General features: G+C 28.3%; 2 long non-coding RNA genes across 8 annotated transcripts; both read right to left on the bottom strand.

The window, feature by feature from the left end:
* Positions 1 to 7011: 7011 nt before the first annotated feature.
* Positions 7012 to 16776, bottom strand: LOC110826009 (uncharacterized). 6 transcript variants are annotated; one of them, XR_015816650.1, is made up of 5 exons: positions 13443 to 16681; positions 11877 to 11918; positions 11201 to 11745; positions 11005 to 11104; positions 7012 to 9120 (listed from the first exon to the last, which is right to left on the bottom strand). It is a non-coding gene; the product is annotated as an uncharacterized LOC110826009 (long non-coding RNA). The 6 variants fall into 6 exon arrangements; XR_015816651.1 differs by having other exon boundaries at positions 7012 to 11104; positions 11201 to 11526; positions 11703 to 11745; positions 13443 to 16678; XR_015816652.1 differs by having other exon boundaries at positions 7012 to 11104; positions 11201 to 11491; positions 11703 to 11745; positions 13443 to 16678.
* A 441-nt stretch (positions 16777 to 17217) lies between these two features.
* LOC148239690 (uncharacterized) lies at positions 17218 to 21778 on the bottom strand. Of its 2 annotated transcripts, XR_015816658.1 has the most exons (5): positions 21389 to 21778; positions 21248 to 21283; positions 21056 to 21150; positions 20870 to 20898; positions 17218 to 17429 (listed from the first exon to the last, which is right to left on the bottom strand). It is a non-coding gene; the product is annotated as an uncharacterized LOC148239690 (long non-coding RNA). The 2 variants fall into 2 exon arrangements; XR_015816657.1 differs by lacking the exon at positions 17218 to 17429 and having other exon boundaries at positions 19848 to 20898.
* Between the last annotated feature and the right edge of the window lie 3387 nt (positions 21779 to 25165).

The raw sequence follows: 25165 nt of genomic DNA, 5'->3' as shown, positions 1-25165 counted from the left end.
TCTCTCCAACTCCATCAAAAAATTTTAAAAAATAAATTAGGCTTAAAAAAAGTAAAATTAAACTGAAAAATATGATAAAAGAAGGAAAACAAACCTCTTATTCTATGGATACCTCATAATCCACGTCTAAAAGAGTGCTACCAACAAAAAAGAATAAAACACAAGTGACACGTCTGGACCATCTTAAACTTTTTGCCTAAAGAGTTACATACTAACAAAATATAAAAATTTTAACTACCCAAAAAAATAAAAACACATGCTTATTTACCTTAAAAGTGTTCCCTAAGATTGATAATAACCTTCGGTAGTCCTACATTAAAGTAAACATAAAGAATATTGCTAAATAAATGATTCTAAATAGAAAATAAAACTTATATTACAAGCAAAGCAAAATAAACATTTTGTTCCATGAATATCTTATAACCCAAAATATTTCCAGTAGTATTACCCACAAAAGAGAACAAAAAAGAGATAATATATGACTGAACTCTCTTTAATTTTTTACCTAAAGATCTTCATAGTATCAAAGAAAGAAAATTTTAACTAATTATAGAAAAAACATAATATTGAATATGTGTTTATTTACCTAATTTTTGACATTTGAAATCTACAACAATTACACAAAAGTGAGCATATAAATTTATAAATGATCAAGACTCTTTTACGTTGTAACTAAAATAAGAAGAAAACCAATAGCAATTAAATGTAACAAATGCAGGCATGGACGGATATCAAAACTTCAAATTAAAAAACACCGACTAAAATCAAGAAGAAAAGACATTAAAAGAGGACACTTCTGTTGTCTTCAGCATAACATTAAAAACAGCCTCATGTATTGCTATGTCAATGTACACATAAAGAAATTCACTAACGAAATAATGCTAAATTGTTTCTATTTATAATCATTTCAACTCATGCAAATATAAAAAATGATATATTTGTTTTCAGAACTGATACTTGGGTTTTGCTCTTTTTCCTCATAAGTTTGTAAGGATAGTTGTAATTTGTTTATTGTAGTTTGTCGTTATTCTTTTTGAGATGTTTTTTTCTGGGCAAGTTGAAAAGTTAAATGTAATTTTTGTTTTGGTTTACTTGACTTTGTAATTGTATTTGAGTTTGTTTGTAAGGGTAGATGTAATTTGTTTGTTGGAGTTTATCGTTATTGTGTTTGAGAAGTTTGTTATCTGGGAAAGTTGAAGAGCTAAATGTAATTTTTGTTTTGGTCTACTTGAGTTTGTGATTGTATTTGAGTTTGTTTATAATTGTACTAGAATTTCAGTGCCTACTTGTTGTTGAAATTTGTTGTTTTAGTTTCTTGTAATTTCACTCGAGTTAGTTGTTTGTTTCATGTATTTGGAATTGAAAAAAAATCAATTGAATTTTTCTTTCGGTGTACTTGGATTTGTAACTGTATTTGAGTTTGTTTGTATTTTTTTTTCCAATTTTAGTTTCTAATTATAATTTGTTTGCTTTGCGTTGTTCATATCGATCTATCGTCATGTAGCTTTTTAGTGTTCAAATCCATGTAGCTTTGTAGCTTTTTAGTGTTAAACTAAGTTATGGTAGCATAATTTAAAAATTTTTATTTGATTAATTAGTAAAAAATAAAAATAATTGACTAATCAGATAATAAAACAATGAGGTAAAATTTCATATGAACTCGCTTCCTCTGTCGCTCTGGTTCTCTTCTTCGTACACACTCTCCCTCTTTTGTCGCTCACAGATCGTAAAGCACGCCGCAGGCTATACCGAGAACCTGCCAGCGTAAGTAAGATAGCCACTATTCGCAAGTTTGCTATAACAAGTAATTATACAAAATCATTAAAATAAAAATTGAATTTTCATCACTTACGGCACAATTTTGAAGAAGAAAGAGATACCTTATAAAACACAGCAGCTCATAGTACCAAACGACTGTATAATAGACCAGCTTAAATATCCTGATTACCAATTCAGTAAATGCAACCTTATTAGAAACATTAGAAAAAAAAAATCGCTGACCAAGTACTCCTGCAAACGAAGAAGACGAGTTTCCGCTATCACCAGTATCTGCCTTCAAATCGAACCACAGATCTTCTTTTTCACTAAAGTGATCATAGAGCAGATCTCTTTGTAGCTCCAAATGAAACCTTTTTAAAACTTAATGTGATAGATGATGCAGAAATAGATAGCGTTGTAACTCTCCCCAACTCCATCAATTGAATTTTAAAAAATAAATTAGGCTTAAATAAAGTAAAACTATACTGAAAAATATAATAAAATAAGGAAGGCAAACCTCTTATTCCACGGATACCTCATAATCCACGTCTAAAAGAGTGCTACCAACAAAAAAAAATAAAACACAAGTGACACGTCTGGACCATCTTAAACTTTTTGCCTAAAGAGTTACATACTAACAAAATATAAAAATTTTAACTACCCAAAAAAATAAAAACACATGCTTATTTACCTTAAAAGTGCTCCCTAAGATTGATAATAACCTTCGGTAGTCCTACATTAAAGTAAACATAAAGAATATTGCTAAATAAATGATTCTAAATAGAAAATAAAACTTATATCACAAGCAAAGCAAAATAAACATTTTGTTCCACGAATATCTTATAACCCAATATGTTTCCAGTAGTATTATCCACAAAAGAGAACAAAAAAGAGATAATATATGATTAGACTCTCTTTAACTTTTTGCCTAAAGATCTTCATAGTAACAAAGAAAAAAAATTTTAACTAGTTATAGAAAAAACATAATATTGAATACGTGTTTATTTACCTGATTTTTGGCGTTTGAAATCTACAACAATTACACAAAAGTGAGCATATCAATTTATAAATGATCAAGACCCTTTTAAAATCAGAAGAAAACCAATATCAATTAAATGTAACAAATGAAGGCATGGACGGATATCAAAACTTTAAATTAAAAACTAAAATTAAGAAGAACAGACATTAAAAGAGGACAATTTTGTTGTCTTCTGCATAACATTAAGAACAGTCTCAAGTATTGTTATGTTAATGAACAAATAAAGAAATTCACTGATAAAATAATGCTAAATTTTTTCAATTTATAATAATTTCAACTCATGCAAATATTAAAACGAGATATTCATTTTCAGGGCTGATACTTGGGTTTTACTCTTTTTTCTTGTCAGTTTGTAAGGGTAGTTTGTAATTTGTTTGCGGTAATTTGTCGTTATTGTGTTTGAGATGTTTGTTTGCAGGAAAAGTTGAAGAGCCAAATGTAATTTTTATTTTGGTTTACTTGACTTTGTAATTGTATTTGAGTTTGTTTGTAAAGGTAGATGTAATTTGTTTGTTGTAGTTTCTCGTTATTGTGTTTGAGATGTTTGTTATCTGAAAAAGTTGAAGAGCTAAATGTAATTTTTGTTTTGGTGTACTTGAGTTTGTGATTGTATTTGAGTTTGTTTGTAATTGTATTAAAATTTCAGTGCCTACTTGTTGAAATTTGTTGTTTTAGTTTGTTGTAATTTCACTCGAGTTAGTTGTTTGTTTCATTTGTTTGGAATTGAAAAAAAATCAATTGGATTTTTCTTTCAGTGTACTTGGATTTGTAACTGTATTTGAGTTTGTTTGTATTTTTTTTCCAATTTCGGTTTCTAATTATAATTTGTTTGCTTTGCATTGTTCATATCGATCTATCGTCATGTAGGTTTTTAGTGTTCAAATTCATCCTTTAACTAAGTTATGGTAGTATAATTTAAAAATTATTGTTTGATTAGTTAGTAAAAAAATAAAAATAATTGACTAATCAAATAATAAAATAATGAGGTAAAATTTTTATTTTGGTTTACTTGACTTTGTAATTGTATTTGAGTTTGTTTGTAAAGGTAGATGTAATTTGTTTGTTGTAGTTTCTCGTTATTGTGTTTGAGATGTTTGTTATCTGAAAAAGTTGAAGAGCTAAATGTAATTTTTGTTTTGGTGTACTTGAGTTTGTGATTGTATTTGAGTTTGTTTGTAATTGTATTAAAATTTCAGTGCCTACTTGTTGAAATTTGTTGTTTTAGTTTGTTGTAATTTCACTCGAGTTAGTTGTTTGTTTCATTTGTTTGGAATTGAAAAAAAATCAATTGGATTTTTCTTTCAGTGTACTTGGATTTGTAACTGTATTTGAGTTTGTTTGTATTTTTTTTCCAATTTCGGTTTCTAATTATAATTTGTTTGCTTTGCATTGTTCATATCGATCTATCGTCATGTAGGTTTTTAGTGTTCAAATTCATCCTTTAACTAAGTTATGGTAGTATAATTTAAAAATTATTGTTTGATTAGTTAGTAAAAAAATAAAAATAATTGACTAATCAAATAATAAAATAATGAGGTAAAATTTTTATTTTGGTTTACTTGACTTTGTAATTGTATTTGAGTTTGTTTGTAAAGGTAGATGTAATTTGTTTGTTGTAGTTTCTCGTTATTGTGTTTGAGATGTTTGTTATCTGAAAAAGTTGAAGAGCTAAATGTAATTTTTGTTTTGGTGTACTTGAGTTTGTGATTGTATTTGAGTTTGTTTGTAATTGTATTAAAATTTCAGTGCCTACTTGTTGAAATTTGTTGTTTTAGTTTGTTGTAATTTCACTCGAGTTAGTTGTTTGTTTCATTTGTTTGGAATTGAAAAAAAATCAATTGGATTTTTCTTTCAGTGTACTTGGATTTGTAACTGTATTTGAGTTTGTTTGTATTTTTTTTCCAATTTCGGTTTCTAATTATAATTTGTTTGCTTTGCATTGTTCATATCGATCTATCGTCATGTAGGTTTTTAGTGTTCAAATTCATCCTTTAACTAAGTTATGGTAGTATAATTTAAAAATTATTGTTTGATTAGTTAGTAAAAAAATAAAAATAATTGACTAATCAAATAATAAAATAATGAGGTAAAATTTTTATTTTGGTTTACTTGACTTTGTAATTGTATTTGAGTTTGTTTGTAAAGGTAGATGTAATTTGTTTGTTGTAGTTTCTCGTTATTGTGTTTGAGATGTTTGTTATCTGAAAAAGTTGAAGAGCTAAATGTAATTTTTGTTTTGGTGTACTTGAGTTTGTGATTGTATTTGAGTTTGTTTGTAATTGTATTAAAATTTCAGTGCCTACTTGTTGAAATTTGTTGTTTTAGTTTGTTGTAATTTCACTCGAGTTAGTTGTTTGTTCCATTTGTTTGGAATTGAAAAAAAATCAATTGGATTTTTCTTTCAGTGTACTTGGATTTGTAACTGTATTTGAGTTTGTTTGTATTTTTTTTCCAATTTCGGTTTCTAATTATAATTTGTTTGCTTTGCATTGTTCATATCGATCTATCGTCATGTAGGTTTTTAGTGTTCAAATTCATCCTTTAACTAAGTTATGGTAGTATAATTTAAAAATTATTGTTTGATTAGTTAGTAAAAAAATAAAAATAATTGACTAATCAAATAATAAAATAATGAGGTAAAATTTTTATTTTGGTTTACTTGACTTTGTAATTGTATTTGAGTTTGTTTGTAAAGGTAGATGTAATTTGTTTGTTGTAGTTTCTCGTTATTGTGTTTGAGATGTTTGTTATCTGAAAAAGTTGAAGAGCTAAATGTAATTTTTGTTTTGGTGTACTTGAGTTTGTGATTGTATTTGAGTTTGTTTGTAATTGTATTAAAATTTCAGTGCCTACTTGTTGAAATTTGTTGTTTTAGTTTGTTGTAATTTCACTCGAGTTAGTTGTTTGTTTCATTTGTTTGGAATTGAAAAAAAATCAATTGGATTTTTCTTTCAGTGTACTTGGATTTGTAACTGTATTTGAGTTTGTTTGTATTTTTTTTCCAATTTCGGTTTCTAATTATAATTTGTTTGCTTTGCATTGTTCATATCGATCTATCGTCATGTAGGTTTTTAGTGTTCAAATTCATCCTTTAACTAAGTTATGGTAGTATAATTTAAAAATTATTGTTTGATTAGTTAGTAAAAAAATAAAAATAATTGACTAATCAAATAATAAAATAATGAGGTAAAATTTTTATTTTGGTTTACTTGACTTTGTAATTGTATTTGAGTTTGTTTGTAAAGGTAGATGTAATTTGTTTGTTGTAGTTTCTCGTTATTGTGTTTGAGATGTTTGTTATCTGAAAAAGTTGAAGAGCTAAATGTAATTTTTGTTTTGGTGTACTTGAGTTTGTGATTGTATTTGAGTTTGTTTGTAATTGTATTAAAATTTCAGTGCCTACTTGTTGAAATTTGTTGTTTTAGTTTGTTGTAATTTCACTCGAGTTAGTTGTTTGTTTCATTTGTTTGGAATTGAAAAAAAATCAATTGGATTTTTCTTTCAGTGTACTTGGATTTGTAACTGTATTTGAGTTTGTTTGTATTTTTTTTCCAATTTCGGTTTCTAATTATAATTTGTTTGCTTTGCATTGTTCATATCGATCTATCGTCATGTAGGTTTTTAGTGTTCAAATTCATCCTTTAACTAAGTTATGGTAGTATAATTTAAAAATTATTGTTTGATTAGTTAGTAAAAAAATAAAAATAATTGACTAATCAAATAATAAAATAATGAGGTAAAATTTTTATTTTGGTTTACTTGACTTTGTAATTGTATTTGAGTTTGTTTGTAAAGGTAGATGTAATTTGTTTGTTGTAGTTTCTCGTTATTGTGTTTGAGATGTTTGTTATCTGAAAAAGTTGAAGAGCTAAATGTAATTTTTGTTTTGGTGTACTTGAGTTTGTGATTGTATTTGAGTTTGTTTGTAATTGTATTAAAATTTCAGTGCCTACTTGTTGAAATTTGTTGTTTTAGTTTGTTGTAATTTCACTCGAGTTAGTTGTTTGTTCCATTTGTTTGGAATTGAAAAAAAATCAATTGGATTTTTCTTTCAGTGTACTTGGATTTGTAACTGTATTTGAGTTTGTTTGTATTTTTTTTCCAATTTCGGTTTCTAATTATAATTTGTTTGCTTTGCATTGTTCATATCGATCTATCGTCATGTAGGTTTTTAGTGTTCAAATTCATCCTTTAACTAAGTTATGGTAGTATAATTTAAAAATTATTGTTTGATTAGTTAGTAAAAAAATAAAAATAATTGACTAATCAAATAATAAAATAATGAGGTAAAATTTTTATTTTGGTTTACTTGACTTTGTAATTGTATTTGAGTTTGTTTGTAAAGGTAGATGTAATTTGTTTGTTGTAGTTTCTCGTTATTGTGTTTGAGATGTTTGTTATCTGAAAAAGTTGAAGAGCTAAATGTAATTTTTGTTTTGGTGTACTTGAGTTTGTGATTGTATTTGAGTTTGTTTGTAATTGTATTAAAATTTCAGTGCCTACTTGTTGAAATTTGTTGTTTTAGTTTGTTGTAATTTCACTCGAGTTAGTTGTTTGTTTCATTTGTTTGGAATTGAAAAAAAATCAATTGGATTTTTCTTTCAGTGTACTTGGATTTGTAACTGTATTTGAGTTTGTTTGTATTTTTTTTCCAATTTCGGTTTCTAATTATAATTTGTTTGCTTTGCATTGTTCATATCGATCTATCGTCATGTAGGTTTTTAGTGTTCAAATTCATCCTTTAACTAAGTTATGGTAGTATAATTTAAAAATTATTGTTTGATTAGTTAGTAAAAAAATAAAAATAATTGACTAATCAAATAATAAAATAATGAGGTAAAATTTTTATTTTGGTTTACTTGACTTTGTAATTGTATTTGAGTTTGTTTGTAAAGGTAGATGTAATTTGTTTGTTGTAGTTTCTCGTTATTGTGTTTGAGATGTTTGTTATCTGAAAAAGTTGAAGAGCTAAATGTAATTTTTGTTTTGGTGTACTTGAGTTTGTGATTGTATTTGAGTTTGTTTGTAATTGTATTAAAATTTCAGTGCCTACTTGTTGAAATTTGTTGTTTTAGTTTGTTGTAATTTCACTCGAGTTAGTTGTTTGTTTCATTTGTTTGGAATTGAAAAAAAATCAATTGGATTTTTCTTTCAGTGTACTTGGATTTGTAACTGTATTTGAGTTTGTTTGTATTTTTTTTCCAATTTCGGTTTCTAATTATAATTTGTTTGCTTTGCATTGTTCATATCGATCTATCGTCATGTAGGTTTTTAGTGTTCAAATTCATCCTTTAACTAAGTTATGGTAGTATAATTTAAAAATTATTGTTTGATTAGTTAGTAAAAAAATAAAAATAATTGACTAATCAAATAATAAAATAATGAGGTAAAATTTCATACGAACTCGCTTCCTCTGTCGCTCTGGTTCTTTTCTTCGTACACACTCTCCCTCTTTTGTCGCTCACAAACCGTAAAGCACGCCGCAGGCTATACCAAGAACCTGCCAGCGTAAATAAGACAGCCACTATTCGCAGGTTTGCTATAACAAGTAATTATACAAAATCATTAAAATAAAATTTGAATTTTTATCACTTACAGCACAATTTTGAAGAATGGTCAGGATCTCCTTCCTTTTGCCAGCGACGCGAGAAAAAAGACAAATATACCAAAACCCAGAAAATATAATGTGATAGACAAGAAAAAAGAGATACCTCATAAAACACAGCAATTCATAGTACCAAACGACTGTATAATAGACCAGCTCAAATATCCTGATTACCAATTCAGTAAATGCAACCTTATTAGAAATATTAGAAAAATAAAAAAAATCGCTGACCAAGTACTCCTGCAAACGAAGAAGAGGAGTTTCCGCCATCACCAGTATCTGCCTTCAAATTGAACCACAGATCTTCTTTTTCACTAGAGTGATCATGGAGTAGATCTCTTTGTAGTTCTAAATGAAACCTTTTAAAACTTAATGTAATAGATGAAGAAGAAATAGATAGCGTTGTAACTCTCCCCAACTCCATCAAAAAAATTTAAAAAATAAATTAGGCTTAAAAAAAGTAAAACTAAACTGAAAAATATGATAAAAGAAAGAAGACAAACCTTTTATTCCACGAATATCTCATAATCCACGTCTAAAAGAGTGCTACCAACAAAAAAGAATAAAACACAAGTGACACATCTGGACCATCTTATACTTTTTGCCTAAAGAGTTACATACTAACAAAATATAAAAATTTTAACTACCCAAAAAAGTAAAACACATGCTTATTTACCTTAAAAGTGCTCCCTAAGATTGATAATAACCTTTTGTAGTCCTACATTAAAGTAAACATAAATAATATTGCTAAATAAATGATTTTAAATAGAAAATAAAACTTATATCATAAGCAAAGCAAAATAAACCTTTTGTTCTACGAATATCTTATAAACCAAAATATTTCCAGTAGTATTACCCACAAAAGAGAACAAAAAAGAGATAATATACGATTGAACTCTCTTTAACTTTTTACTTAAAGATCTTCATAGTAACAAAGAAAGAAAATTTTAACTAATTATAAAAAAAAATATAATATTAAATACGTGTTCATTTACATGATTTTTGGCGTTTGAAATCTACAACAATTACACAAAAATGAGCATATCAATTTATAAATGATCAAGACTCTTTTACGTTGTAACTAAAATAAGAAGAAATCCAATAGCAATTAAATATAACAAATGCAGGCATGGACGGATATCAAAACTTCAAATTTTAAAAAAATGACTAAAATCAAGAAGAAAAAACATTAAAAGAGGACACTTTTGTTGTCTTCTGCATAACATTAAAAACAGCCTCATGTATTGCTATGTCAATGTACACATCAAGAAATTCACTAACGAAATAATGCTAAATTATTTCTATTTATAGTCATTTCAGCTTATGCAAATCTAAAAAATGAGATATTTGTTTTCAGGACTGATACTTGGGTTTTGCTCTCTTTTAACTTTTTGCCTAAAGATTTTCATAATAACAAAGAAAAAGAATTTTAAGTAGTTATAGAAAAAATATAATATTAAATACGTGTTTATTTACCTGATTTTTACCCTTTGAAATCTACAACAACTATACAAAACTGAGCATATCAATTTATAAATGATCAAGACCTTTTTACGTTGTAATTAAAATAAGAAGAAAACCAATAGCAATTAAATGTAACATATGCACAACTTGGCATGGACGTATATCAAAACTTCAAATTAAAAAAAAAGACGACTAAAATAAAGAAGAACAGACATTAAAAGAGGACAATTTTGTTGTCATCTACATAACATTAAAAACAGCCTCAAGTATTGCTATGTTAATGCACACATAAAGAAATTTACTGAGCAACTAATGCTAAACTATTTCAATTTATAATCATTTCAACTCATGCAAATATTAAAAATGAGATACTCATTTTCAGGGTTGATAGTTGGGTTTTACTCTTTTTCCTGGTCAGTTTGTCGTTATTATGTTTGATATGTTTGTTTGCAGGAAAAGTTAAAAAGCCAAATGTAATTTTTGTTTTGGTTCACTTGACTTTGTAATTGTATTTGAGTTTATTTGTATGGGTAGATGTAATTTCTTTGCTATAGTTTCTCTTTATTGTATTTGAGATGTTTGTTTGCTGGGAAAGTTGAAGAGTTAAATGTAATTTTTGTTTTGATTTACTTGAGTTTGTTTGTAAGGGTAGTTGTAATATGTTACCAGTACTTTGTCGTTATTGTGTTTGAGATGTTTCTTTAATGGGAAAGTTAAAGAGCTAAATGTAATTTTTTGTTTTGGTTTACTTGAGTTTGTGATTGTATTTGAGTAAGTTTGTAATTGTATTAGAATTTTAGCGCCTACTTGTTTTAGTTTGTTGTAATTTCACTCGAGTTAGTTGTTTGTTTCATTTGTTTGGAATTGCAAAAAATCAATTGGATTTTTCTTTCAGTGTACTTGAATTTGTAACTGTATTTGAATTTGTTTGTATTTTTGTTCCAATTTCAGGTTTCTAACTACAATTTGTTTGCTTTGCATTATTCATATCGATGTATCGTTATACAGGTTTTTAGTGTTCAAATTCATCCTACAACTAAGTTATTGTAGCATAATTTAAAAATTATTGTTTGATTAGTTAGTTAAAAAAAAATAATTGACTAATCATATAATAAAATCATGAGGTAAAATTTCATACGAATTCGCTTCCTCTGTCGCTCTGGTTCTCTTCTTCGTACACACTCTCCCTCTTTTGTTGCTCACAGATCGTAAAGCACGTCGCAGGCTATATCGAGAACCTGCCAGCGTAAGTAAGAGAGCCAGTATTCGTAGGTTTGCTACAACAAGTAATTATGCAAAATTATTAAAATAAAAATTGAATTTTCATCACTTACAGCACAATTTTGAAGAATGGTCAGGACCTCCTTCCTTTTGCCAGCGACGCGAGAAACAAGACAAACATACCAAAACCCAGGAAATATAATGTGAAAGACAAGAAGAAAGAGATATCTGATAAAACACAGTAGTTCATAGTACCAAACTACTGTATAATAGACCAGCTCCAATACTCTGATTACCAATTCAGTAAATGCAATTTTATTTGAAACATTAAAGAAACAAAAAAAAAAACTGCTGACCAAGTACTCCTGCAACCGAAGAAGACGAGTTCCCGTCATCACCAGTATCTGTCATCAAATCGAACCACATATCTTCTTTTCCACTAAAGTGATCATAGAGTAGATCTTATTGTAACTCCAAATGAAACATTTTTAAAACTTAATATGATAAATGATGCAGAAATAGATAACGTTGTAACTCTCTCCAACTCCATCAAAAAATTTAAAAAAAATAAAATAAGCTTAAAAAGAAAAATATGATAAAAGAAGGAAGACAAACCTCTTATTCCACAGATATCTCTTAATCCACGTTTAAAAGAGTGCTACCAACAAAAGAAAATAAAACACAAGTGACACACCTGGACCATCTTAAACTTTTTGCCTAAAGAGTTACATACTAACAAAATATAAAAAATTTAACTACCCAAAAAGATAAAAACACATGCTTATTTACCTCAAAAGTGCTCCTTAAGATTGATAATAACCTTCGGTAATCCTGCATTAAAGTAAACATAAAAAATATTGCTGAGTAAATAATTTTAAATAGAATATATATATATATAATAGAAAATAAAATTTATATCGTACGCAAAGAAAACTAAACCTTTGTTCCACGAATATCTTATAACCCAACATGTTTCCAGTAGTGTTACCCACAAAAGAGAATAAAAAAGAGAAAATATATGATTGGACTCTCTTTAACTTTTTGCCTAAAGATCTTCATAGTAACAAAGAAAGAAAATTTTAACTAGTTATAAAAAAAACATAATATTGAATACGTATTTATTTACCTGATTTTTGGCGTTTGAAATCTATAATAATTATACAAAAGTGAGCATATCATTTTATAAATGATCAATACTCTTGTACGTTGTAATTAAAATCAGAAGAAAATCAATAGCAATTAAATGTAACAAATGCAAGCATGGACGGATATCAAAACTTGAAATTAGAAAAAAAAGACTAAAATCAAGAAGAACATACATTAAAAAAGGATAATTTTGTTGTCTTCTGCATAACATTAAAAACAGCCTCAAGTATTGCTATGTTAATGTGCACATAAAGAAATTCACCGACGAAATAATGCTAAATTGATTCAATTTATAATCATTTCAACTCATGTAAATATTAAAACGAGATATTCGTTTTTAGGGTTGATATTTGGATTTTACTCTTTTTCTTTGTCAGTTTATAAGGGTAGTTGTAATTTGTTTGGGGTAATTTGTCGTTATTGTGTTTGAGATGTTTGTTTGCAGGAAAAGTTGAAGGGCCAAATGTAATTTTTGTTTTAGTTTACTTGACTTTGTAATTGTATTTGAGTTTGTTTGTAAAGGTAAGATGTAATTTGTTTGTTATAGTTTCTCATTATTGTGTTTTAGATGTTTGTTATCTGGGAAAGTTGAAGAGCTAAATATAATTTTTATTTTGGTTTATTTGAATTTGTGATTGTATTTGAATTTATTTGTAATTGTATTAGAATTTCAGCATCTACTTCTTGTTTTAGTTTTTTATAATTTCACTCGAGTTAGTTGTTTGTTTCATTTATTTGGAATTGCAAAAAAATCAATTGAATTTTTCTTTCAGTGTATTTTGATTTGTAACTGTATTTGAGTTTTTTTGTATTTTTGTTCCAATTTTGGTTTCTAATTACAATTTGTTTGTTTTGCATTGTTCATATCAATGCATCATCATGTAGGTTTTTAGTGTTCAAATCCATCCTTCAACTAAGTTATTCTAGCATAATTTAAAAATTATTGTTTGATTAGTTAGTAAAAAAAATAATTGACTAATCAGATAATAAAATCATGAGGTAAAATTTCATACGAACTCGCTTCCTCTGTCGCTCTGGTTCTCTTCTTCGTACACACTCTCCCTCTTTTGTTGCTCACATATCGTAAAGCACGCCGTAGGCTATACTGAGAGCCTACCAGCGTAAGTAAGAGAGCTAGTATTTGAAAGTTTGCTACAACCAGTAAATATGCAAAATCATTAAAATGAAATTTAAATTTTCATTACTTACAACACAATTTTGAAGAATGGTTAAATGACCTCCGTCCTCTACCGTTCTGATTCTCTTCTTCGTACACACTCTCTCCCTCTTTTGTTGCTCACATACCGTAAAGCACGCTGTAGGCTGTACTGAGAGCCTGCGAGCGTAAATAAGAGAGCCAGTATTCGCAGGTTTGCTACAACTAGTAAATATGCAAAATCATTAAAATAAAATTTGAATTTTCATCACTTACAAGAAGAATGGTCAATGACCTTCGTCCTCTTGCCAGCGACGCAAGAAACAAGAAAAACATACCAAAATCCAAAAAATATAATATGAAAGAAAAAAAAGAGAGATACTTCATAAAACACAGCAGCTCATAGTACTAAACCACTGTGTGGTCTAGCTCTAATATGTTGATTACCAATTCAGTAAATACAACTTTATTAGAAACATTGAAGAAACAAAAGAAACTGTTGACCAAGTACTCCTGCAACTGAAAAATACGAGTTCCTGCCAATACCATTATCTGCCATCAAAACGGACCACAAATCTTTTTAACTAAAATGATCATGGAGAAGATCTCCTTGCTATGCTCCATATGAAATTTTTTTAAAACTTAATGTGATAAATGATGCGAAAATAGATAGCGTTGTAACTTTCTCCAACTTCATCAAAAAATATTAAAGAACAAATTAGGATGAAAAAAACAAAATTAAAATGAAAAATAGGATAAAAGAAGAAAGACAAACCTACCTGGGGCTCAAAGGAACATGTTAAATGTATTTAGAAACAGAGACCAAAAGATCACCTTTGCAAACTCCATCAAAAACAGAACCTACTAAATCAAATTCCAGAAGAGAGTTTGTCTGTAAAATTATTGAAGCTAATCTGGAATATTTAGATGAAAAAACAAGAAACTGCTGCTATTTTTGAGTAAAATTCAAGTCTATAAATCATGGTAGAAAGGAATAAGAAAAACAACATCTCCCCAGTTTAGAAAGTTGCTGCTATGTTCATAACAAGAAAGAACTCGAATTAATTTAGAAATATGTTATGTGTGAAATTTAGGAAGAGGGCTTTTAGGGTTTATAGAATGTAGCAAACAAAGAGAGAAGTGCAGAGAGAGAGAATAACAGAGAAGAGAACACAGAGAGAAAGAGAACAACAATTCATTATTCCTCATTGCATGTCTTCCTTTGCCAGGTTTCCAGTTATTTACGTAGCATCTGTTCTTAACTAACTAACTAATTGTTTGTCAGCATCAGTTATTTTCAGCTATATCTCTAATTTCATCTTCCACACATAACAAAACAAGTTTATGAAACTAAAAACATTAAATAAGAAGAATAAGTCACCTATGCAAACTCCATGATAGGAGAACCAAATAAAAATAAACTCCATGAATGATCACCTACCAATATTAAGAGATAAGTAAAAATCACCTCCGGCTACCGTTGGGTCTTTGAAGAGAAAGACATATCTCTTCTTTCGATCTTCTTCATCCCTCTTTCTTTGCTCTTCTTTTCTTTCTCTATTTGGCTCTTTACTCCCAATAAACTGAAAAAGAAATACAATGGTAGAGAGAGGACAATTTAATTTGTTTTCTATCATCTTCTTCCTTACCGCTTTCTGATATTCTTTTCTTTCCCTCTCCACATTGAAGAGAATGGAGAGTTTCAGATCCATGTCTGCTCGTTTCTGTCTTTTTCCCACTTTTCTCTCTCCGTTATGCTTGTATTTCTCACCTTCTATCCGGGCAAGGCTTGTGAACAAAAGAGATTGAAATTTAACAGAATGACTAAGTAGTGTTGGGTCTTGAAGAGAAACCCATCTATCTTCTTTTCGATCTTCTTCTTCCTTCTTTCTTTGTTCTTCTTTTCTTTCTCTATTTGATACCTCGCTCTCAAGAAACTGAAGAAGAAAAAGAATGATAGAAGGAGCCATTTTAATCTTGTTTTCTATCTTCGTCTTCCTCATCTCTTTCCGATATTCGCTTCTTTCCCTTCCGACATTGAAGAGAACGAAGAGTTTCAGACCCATGTCTGTTCTTTCCTATCTTTTTCCCCGTTCTCTCCCGTTGTTATGCTTGTATTTCTCTCCTCTCTGCGCAAGGCTTGTGGGCAAGAGATTGAATCTTTCAATACTGTTGGGTCTTTAAGAGAACCCATCTATCTTCTTTTCGATCTTCTTCTTCCCTCTTTCTTTGCTCTTCTTTTCTTTCTCTATTTGGCTCTTTGCTCCCAATAAACTGAAAAAGAAATAAAATGGTAGAAAGAGGACAATTTAATTTGTTTTCTATCATTCTTCCTTAACTCTTTCTGATATTCTTTTCTTTTCCTCTCCACATTGAAGAGAATGGAGAGTTTCAGATCCATGTCTGCTCGTTTCTGTCTTTTTCCCCTTTTTCTCTCTCTGCTATGCTCGTACTTCTCACCTTCTCTCTGGGCAAGGCTTGTGAACAAGAGAGATTGAAATTTAACAGAATGACTAAGTAGTGTTGGGTCTTTAAGAGAAACCCATATATCTTCTTTTCGATCTTTTTTTTTCCTTCTTTCTTTGCTCTTCTTTTCTTTCTCTATTTGATTCTTTGCTCTCAAGAAACTGAAAAAGAAATAGAATGGTAGAGAGAGGACAATTTAATTTGTTTTCTATCATCTTCTTCCTTACCGCTTTCTGATATTCTTTTATTTCCCTCTCCACATTGAAGAGAATGGAGAGTTTCAGATCCATGTCTGCTCGTTTCTGTCTTTTTCCCCGTTCTCTCCCTCTGTTATGCTTGTATTTCTCTCCTCTCTGCGCAAGGCTTGTGGGCAAGAGATTGAATCTTTCAATACTGTTGGGTCTTTAAGAGAACCCATCTATCTTCTTTTCGATCTTCTTCTTCCCTCTTTCTTTGCTCTTCTTTTCTTTCTCTATTTGGCTCTTTGCTCCCAATAAACTGAAAAAGAAATAGAATGGTAGAAAGAGGACAATTTAATTTGTTTTCTATCATCTTCTTCCTTACCTCTTTCTGATATTCTTTTATTTCCCTCTCGACATTGAAGAGAATGGAGGGGTTTCAGATCCATGTCTGGTCGTTTCTGTCTTTTTCCCCTTTTTCTCTCTCTCTTTTGTGCTTGTATCTCTCTTCTTCTCTCTGGGCAAGGCCAGATCTGAAAACAAAGAACGTTGAAAACTTTTTGAAAGTAAAAGAAAGGAAGAAGGTGGTCTGAAGAGGAGAATCGCACGGTCAGTTTGCTTTTAAAGGGAAAATAAAGAAATTCAGACTGCGTTAAAAGGACGCCGACAACGGTCAATTTGTTTTTTAAAAAACTTTTTAAAAAAAAGAAAAAGAAAGAAAAAAGCAACTACTGCATTAAAAAAGTTAAACTACCCGGAGCCAGGCTTAGGGTGTTGTTTTAAATTTTTGTTATATTTTATAAAAAATTAAAACATCTTTATGATAAAAAACTGTAATTATTAATAAAAAAAATAATAAATTAAAAATTTATTTTAAAAGTAAAATATCATAAATAAGAATGTGTGATAAACACTTATTAATTAATTCTAAAAAAATGTACATGATTATTTGACAGAAAAATGAAAAAGACTCCCTTGTAGATGATTTTTTTTATTAATTATTATTGAAAGAAAATAAAAATAAATAAATTTAAAACGGATAAACATAATTTTACAATTAATTTTAACAATTTATGTTAGAATATAAATAATTAATTATAATATTTTTCTATAATTTCTTAAATAATTAATTTAATCAATCATTTAATACAATCAAAACATATATACTTTTTGAATTTTCTATATGCATTAAAATAGCAGTATCTTAACCACACATTTGAAGAAAAGTAACAACACAATATTATCTATAAAAAAAAATGTAAGACAAACAATAGGAATATTTTAAATTTTTTGCCTAAAGAATCACATAATAACAAGAGTTAATTATTTTAGCTAGCTGAGCAAAAATAAAATATTGGGTACATAATTATTTACTTCATCTTTGGAGTTTGAAATCTACAATAAGCAAATAAAAGTGAGCAAATCAATTTGTAAATAACCAAGATTCGTCAATGTTATAATTCAAAGAAGTAAAAAACCATTAGCAAATAAATGGAACATATGGATAATTTTCTATGGGAACTATGCATACCAAAATTGAAATATAAAAGAAGAGAACCAAGCAATTAAATGTAACATATGCATAGTTTGGCATGAAAATATTTTTATGATAAAAAACTGTAATTATTAAGAAAGAGATAATAAATTAAAAGTTTTTTTTAAGTAAAATATCATAAATAAGAATGTGTGATAAACACTTTTTAATTAATTCTAAAAAATGTGAATGTGGATTTTACTGGGAAATAGAAAAAAATAAAAAAAATAAAAATTGACAGAAAAATGAAAAAGAGCACCTTCTAGATGATTTTTTTTTATTAATTATTACTGAAAGAAAATAAAAATAAATAAATTTAAAACGGATAAATATAATTTTACAATAAATTTTAATAATTTATGTTAGAATATAAATAATTAACTATGATATTTTTTTATAATTTTTTAGATAATTAATTTAATCAATTATTTAATACAATCAAAATATATATACTTTTTAGGTTCTTTATATGCATTAAAGCAACATTATCTCAACCACATATTTAGAGAAAAGTAATACCTTTCATGTATGATAAATATGGACACCAACCACTGCATGTCAATTAAAAATAGGACAAAAAAAAAAGATAAAAATGCGCCCAGACCACTCAAGTAACAAAACAATGTTATCTATAAAAGAATAAAAAATGCAAAACAAACAACTGGACTATTTTAAATTTTTCGCTTAAAGAGTCACATAATTACAAGAGCTAATTATTTTAACTACTGAGCAAAAACAAAATATTGGGTACACGATTATTTACCTCATCTTTGGAGTTCGAAATTAACAATAAGCAAATAAAAGTGAGCAAATCAATTTGTAAATAATAAAGATTCGTCAATATTATAATTCAAAGAAGTAAAAAATCATTAGCAAATAAATAGAACATATGGATAATTTTCCATGGGAACTACGCGTACCAAAATTGAAATATAAAAAAAAAATCAACTAGAACCAGGAATAACAAGCATTAAAAGAGAACAATAAACATATCTTTTTATGAATAAATAAGATTTTTCTATATTGTAATTTAAATGAAAAGAGAACTAAGCAATTAAATGTAACATATGCATAGTTTGGCATGACAAAACGGATATCAAAACTTCAAATTAAAAAAACGACTAAAACAAAGAACAAACATCAAAATAGGACAATTTTATTATTCTCAGCATAATATTTAAAATTGTTTTTTGAATACTGTTATGTATACACACATAAAAGAAATTCATTAAGCAAATAATGCTAATTTTATTAATTTATAATCATTTCAACTCATACAAATGTAAAAAATGACATGTTCGTTCTATAGGCTGATATTTGAGATTTATTATTTTTTTATCCTTCACTTTTATTTACTCATTTCTAGGCAATTAGTAGTCAAAATCCTAGATCACCTCAATTCTTAAAACAAACATTCATTGGATTCAAATATCAAATAGATATACTATAAATTTAAGTCAAGGTTCTCCAATAGTCATCACTTGCAACTCTTCCAACAGTATTTTTGACATACAGCTAATGTTGTAAATTTACCAAACATTTCTTTTTCTTAAGCACCAATCCCTAAGTTCACTTTTCATAATTGGAAAACAATATTCTAATGAACATCCTTCAATAATTACAATCATCCTCTATCTACTATATCAACTCGCAACACCTTGAACTATTTAATCCATGACTTTATCACTAAGATCTTCAAAATAAGAAAATGAACGATAACTCTAAATTATAGATTTCTAAAAATTAAACTCTTAAAATAAAATAATCCTCCAATCTAAATCTAAAGTAAAGTTAACATATGATAAATCTTTAAGTTAGAATTTCTTTGTCACTTACACCATAATAGTTTTTTAATGAAGTAAGAAAGCTTGGCTCTCCATCTACATTTCGTATTTTTTTATTACACCATAATTTATGGATATAATCTTGCAGTAGATTTAGTTCGGGTGCTAGAAAAAATTGTTTTTTCATTGCAAGTGAAGCATTTTGCAATACGTTCGGAGGCCACATTACATAAACTATTAGGGTCCAATACACACTTAATGTAGCAAATGAGTATATTTATTGCGAGGTATATTAACCTGTTGGCTAACTCCGATACTCAAAACTCTTCTTCATGTTCTACTAGTGATGTCATCTTATAAACTATCTTTACTTGATACTTTTATTTGTCAAACTCTTTTTTCAATTACAAATTACTTTTAACTCTTATTGTATTCAAACTATATATTATCTTTTAGAATTAGATTCAAAAGAAAATTACATACATTTGCAATCTTCTTTTTCTTCTATATCTTCCCTTGAAACGATAATTTACCACCATCTTGGAGCTAAAATTAAACAAGAACTTACCTCCACAAACTTACTACTAACTACTCTATTCCTATTAGCTTCAATACATAAAAAATCAATCAGTGTCCACTTCCTAACATTACTCAACAATCCTAACCATCTAAGTTTAAATAAACCACTGTGGATGATACCACATAACAACCAACAACCACCATCTTTCTAACAACGGGCTATGACCAAAACAAAAAAATATTAAACCATACAAAAGAAAGTAATCTACCTCCAAAAACCTACAAAATGATTCAAGTCATCTTAAAACACCAATTACATCGAATATCTTAGAACAATACTAACCGACCAGTGTGTTAGAGCTAAAATCAAACAAAGACTTTCTGGCCTATCACTAGTACTCTATACCTATGAGCTTTAGTACATAAAAATCAATCAACATCAATTCCTAGTCTTATCTGAAAAAAGCAATCCTAACTATTTAGTTTTGAATGCATCACTAGCTACTCACTAAATACTCGATACCTATAAGCTTTAATACATAAAAGTTAATCAACATTCAATTCCTAATCTTAGTTGAAAATAACAATTCTAACTATCTAATTTTAAATATATCTCTAAGGATGATATTATATATTTGCCAACAACCACAAGTCATTCTGTCTACTAGCCATGATCCAAAGGGAAAACCAGTAGACCATATAGAGAAAAGTAAAATATTTTGAGAAAATTATTAGTTTATTCAAGTTACCCTAAAAACACCAACTACGTTGTATTTCTTAAAAATAATATTGATCTACCACTATGTATGAGCTAAAGCCAAAGTTATAACGAGTGTATATTATTTTGCAAATGGTAAACAAGTAACTTTCAAGCAACTGAAGAAATCATTCAATCGCATTTTAGGATTGAAGATTAAGTTTAAGAATGATTAAAGAAAGAAAGAGAGAGAGAGAGAGAGAAAGACAAGAGATACTAAGTGTTTTAAGAAGCCACCAACCAGAATTGAGTAAGTTCTCAGCTTCCCGCCTGTGGACAGGTGTGGAGGAAATATATCAGAATGATCATTAAATAGTGAAGGGAACATTTTATCATACTGAAGATGCAAATGTTGCAACAATTGAAAGAATAAATGAGAAGTATGCAACACAAATAATAAAATAATGAGGTAAAATTTCATACGCACTCTCTTCCTCTGCCGTTCTATTTTTCTTCTTCGTACACACTCTCCCTCTTTTGTCGCTCACAGACCGTAAAACATGCAGCAGACTATACTGAGAACTTGCCAGCGTAAGTAAGAGAGTCAGTATTCTCATGTTTGCTACAACCAATCAACATGCAAAATCATTAAAATGAAATTTTAATTTTCACCACTTACAGTGCAATTTTGAAAAATGGTCGTGACCTCCGTCCTCTTGCCAACGAGCGAGAAAAAAGACAAACATATCAAAACCCAAAAAATATAATGTGAAAGACAAGAAGAAAGAAATACCACATAAAACACAGTAGCTCTTCGTACCAATTCAGTAAATGCAACCTTATTAAAAACATTGACGAATCAAAAGAAACTACTGACCACTCCTGCAATCAAAGAAAACAAGTTACCGCCATCACAGTATCTGCCATCAAATCGAACCACAGATCTACTTTTCGACTAAAATGATCATGCAGTAGATCTCCATGTTAAGCTCCATCAACTAACTTTTTAAAACTAAATGTGATAGATGATGCTGAAATAGATAGCGTTGTAAATCTCTCCAACTCCATCAAAAAAAATTTAAAAACAATTAGGCTAAAAAAGCAAAAAAAAAATAGAAAAATATGATAAAAGAAGAAAGACAAACCTCTTATTCCACAGATACCTTATAATTCACGTCTAAAAAAGTGCTACCAACAAAGAAAAAAAAACATAAATGACACATCTGGACCATCTTAAACGTTTTTCCTAAAGAGTTACACTCTAACAAGATATAAAACTGTTATCTACCCAAAAAGATAAAAATATATGCTTATTTACCTTAAAACTGCTAACTAAGATTGATAATAATCTTCGGTGGTCCTATATTAAAGTAAACAAAAATAATATTGCTAAGTAATCCTAAATAGAAAAGAAAATATCTAATAGAAAATAAAATTTATGTCAAAGCATAGGAAAATAAACCTCTTATTCCACGTATATCTTATAACCTAACATGTTTCAAGCAGTGTTACCCACAAAAGAGAAAAAAACAGAGATAATATATGATTGGTCTCTGTTCAACATTTTGCCTAAAGATTTTCATAATAGCAAAGAAAGAAAATTTTAACTAGTTATGAAAAAAATATAATATTAAATACGTGTTTATTTACCTAATTTTTGCCGTTTGAAATCTACAACAACTACACAAAAGTAAGCATATCAATTTATAAATGATCAAAGCCTTTTTACATCGTAATTAAAATAAGAAGAAAACCAATAGTAATTAAATGTAACATATGTGCACAGCTTGGCATGGACAGATATCAAAACTTCAAATTAAAAATGAACGACTAAAATCAAGAAGAATAAATATTAAAAGAGGACAATTTTGTTGTCTTCTGTATAACATTAAAAACAGCTTCAAGTATTGCTATGTTAGTGTACACATAAAGAAATTCACTTACGAAATAATGCTAAATTATTTCAATTTATAATCATTTAACCTCATGCAAGTATTAAAATGAGATATTCGTTTTCAGGGCTGATACTTGGGTTTTACTCTTTTTTCTTATCAGTTTATAAGGGTAGTTGTAATTTTTTACAGGTACTTTATCGTTATTATGTTTGATATATTTGTTTGCAGAGAAAGTTGAAGAACTAAATTTAATTTTTATTTTGGTTTACTTGAGTTTTTGATTATATTTGAGTTTTTTTTTTGTAATTGTATTAGTATTTGAGCGCCTACTTGTTGTATTTTCACTCGAGTTAGTTGTTTGTTTCATTTATTTGAAATTGCAAAAAAAATCAATTGGATTTTTCTTTCAGTGTACTTGGATTTGTAACTGTATTTGAGTTTGTTTGTTTTTTATTCCAATATCGGTTTCTAATTACAATTTGTTTGCTATGCATTGTTGATATCGATCTATCGTCATATAGGTTTTTAGTGTTCAAATCCATCCTTCAACTAAGTTATGGTAGCATAATTTAAAAATTATTGTTTGATTAGTTAGTAAAAAAATAAAAATAATTGACTAATCAGATAATAAAATCATGAGGCAAAATTTCATACGAACTCATTTCCTCTGTTGCTCTGGTTCTCTTCTTCGTACACACTCCCCCTCTTTTGTCGCTCACAGACCATAAAGCACGCCGCAGGCTATACCGAGAACCTGCCAACGTAAGTAAGACAGCCACTATTCGCAGGTTTGCTACAACAAGTAATTATGAAAAATCATTAAAATAAAAATTGAATTTTCATCACTTACAACACAATTTTGAAGAATGGTCAGGACCTCCTTCCAACGATGCGAGAAATAAGATAAACATACAAAAACCCAGTAAATAGAATGTGAAAGACAAGAAGAAAGAGATACCTCATAAAACACAGCAGCTCATAGTACCAAATGACTGTATAATAGACCAGCTCCAATATCCTGATTACCAATTCAGTAAATGTAACCTTATTATAAACATTAAAGAAACAAAAAAATACCGCCGACCAAGCACTCCTGCAACCGAAGAAGATGAGTTCCCGCCATCAAATCGAACCACATATATTCTTTTCCACTAAAGTGATCATAGAGTAGATCTCCTTGTAGCTCCAAATGAAACCTTTTTAAAACTTAATGTGATAGATGATACAGAAATAGATAGCGTTGTAACTCTCTCTAACTCCATCAAAAAAATTTAAAAAATAAATTAGGCTTAAAAAAAGCAAAACTAAATTGAAAAATATGATAAAAGAAGAAAGACAAACCTCTTATTCCACGGATACCTCATAATCCACGTTTAAAAGAGTGCTACCAACAAAAAAAAATAAAATACAAGTGACACACCTATACTATCTTAAACTTTTTATCTAAAGAGTTACATACTAACAAAATATAAAAATTTTAACTACCCAAAAAGATAAAAACCCATGCTTATTTACCTTAAAAGTGCTCCCTAAGATTGATAATAACGTTCACTAGTCCTACATTAAAGTAAACATAAAGAATATTACTGAGTAAATAATTCTAAATAGAAAAAAATTATATATATATATTAGAAAATAAAATTTATATCGTAAGTAAAGCAAAATAAACCTTTTGTTCTACGAATATCTTATAAACCAACATGTTTCTAGTAGTGTTACTCACAAAAGATAACAAAAAAAAGATAATATATGATTGGACTCTCTTTAACTTTTTGCCTAAAGATCTTTATAGTAACAAAGAAAGAAAATCTTAACTAGTTATAGAAAAAATATAATATTGAATACGTGTTTATTTACCTGATTTTGAGCGTTTGAAATCTACAACAATTACACAAATGTGAGTATATCAATTTATAAATGATCAAGACTCTTTTAAAATCAGAAGAAAACCAATGGCAACTAAATGTAACAAATGCAGGCATAGACGGATATCAAAACTTTAAATTAAAAAAAAAACAACTAAAATAAAAAAGAAAAGACATTAAAAGAGGACAATTTTGTTGTCTTCTGCATAACATTAAAAACAGCCTCAAGTATTACTATGTTAATGTACACATAAAGAAATTCACTGACAAAATAATGCTAAATTGTTTCAATTTATAATCATTTCTACTCACGCAAATATTAAAACGAGATATTCGTTTTCAGGGCTAATACTTGGGTTTTACCATTTTTCCTTGTCAGTTTGTAAGGGAAGTTGTAATTTGTTTGCGGTAATTTATCGTTATTGTGTTTGAGATGTTTGTTTGCAGGGAAAGTTGAAGAGTCAAATGTACTTTTTGTTTTGGTTTACTTGACTTTGTAATTGTATTTGAGTTTGTTTGTAAGGGTAGATGTAATTTATTTGTTATAGTTTCTCGTTATTGTGTTTGAGATTTTTGTTATCTGGAAAAGTTGAAGAGTTAAATGTAATTTTTGTTTTGGTTTACTTAAATTTGTGATTCTATTTGAGTTTGTTTGTAATTGTATTAGAATTTCAACGCCTACTTCTTGTTAAAATATGTCGTTTTAGTTTGTTGTAATTTCACTCAAGTTAGTTGTTTGTTTTATTTATTAGGAATTACAAGAAAATCAATTGGATTTTTCTTTCAGTGTACTTAGATTACTGACTGTATTCGAGTTTTTTTGTATTTTTGTTCCAA

The sequence above is a fragment of the Carica papaya genome, unplaced genomic scaffold, assembly GCF_054855325.1.
Source record: "Carica papaya isolate Zhongbai unplaced genomic scaffold, ASM5485532v1 h2tg000021l, whole genome shotgun sequence".
Lineage (NCBI taxonomy): Eukaryota > Viridiplantae > Streptophyta > Magnoliopsida > Brassicales > Caricaceae > Carica > Carica papaya.
The sequence above is the reverse complement of the archived record's forward strand: the minus strand, read 5'-3'. Positions and strand labels throughout refer to the sequence as shown.